Raw genomic sequence first — 567 nt, 5'->3', positions numbered from 1 at the left:
GTTGAGGAGCAGGGCCTCCTTGCAGCGTCATCCACAATTAACCAGGATTTTCTCATGGGGCCGGCGGCTATATTTAGCCCGGCAGCAGCATCCATCCCTCCGCACCACTGATGGTGAAGGGCAGGCTTTTCTCCCAGCCCCTTCTGCCCGTCTCTGCAAGCAAACCCCACCACCCTGGGGCTGCGCTGGGCACCGTTGCCCTCCACAGCCCTGGGACTAGGGCTCACGCCGGGGCTGGGCAGGGGGCTGCTCTACACAGAGGGAGCAAACTACCCCATACAGCACCTGTGAGGGAAGGACAGACGAGCCACTGAGAAGGGGACGGAGGACTTAAGGCCCCTCCACAGAACACATGGTTTGGGTTTTACCACATTTCAGCCTACCCACACTGGTTTTGTCCAGCTGTGGCAGGTGATAGCGCATCCTGGCCACGCAACTCATCCTGGGGCAAATTCCACACGGGGTCCAGCGTGACCACGCAATGCCTGTTGGCAGCTCCCAGGGTGCGGGGCGTCACCATGGCAGGCGCTGGGCAAGGAAACGGCAGTGCAGGGAAGATGGCAGCAC

At 61.4% G+C, this 567-nt stretch overlaps 1 protein-coding gene across 1 annotated transcript in view; it reads right to left on the bottom strand.

The window, feature by feature from the left end:
* Positions 1-567, bottom strand: part of LOC104496750 (carbonic anhydrase 15-like) — a gene marked incomplete at its 3' end in the record, with an annotated part of 7,723 nt that overhangs the window by 3,721 nt on the left and 3,435 nt on the right. The gene's annotated exons all lie outside the window — the stretch shown is intronic.

This window comes from Buceros rhinoceros, unplaced genomic scaffold, assembly GCF_000710305.1.
Source record: "Buceros rhinoceros silvestris isolate BGI_N320 unplaced genomic scaffold, ASM71030v1 scaffold29337, whole genome shotgun sequence".
NCBI lineage: Eukaryota > Metazoa > Chordata > Aves > Bucerotiformes > Bucerotidae > Buceros > Buceros rhinoceros.
Note: the sequence above shows the minus strand (reverse complement) of the source record. Positions and strands in the feature narration are given on the sequence as shown.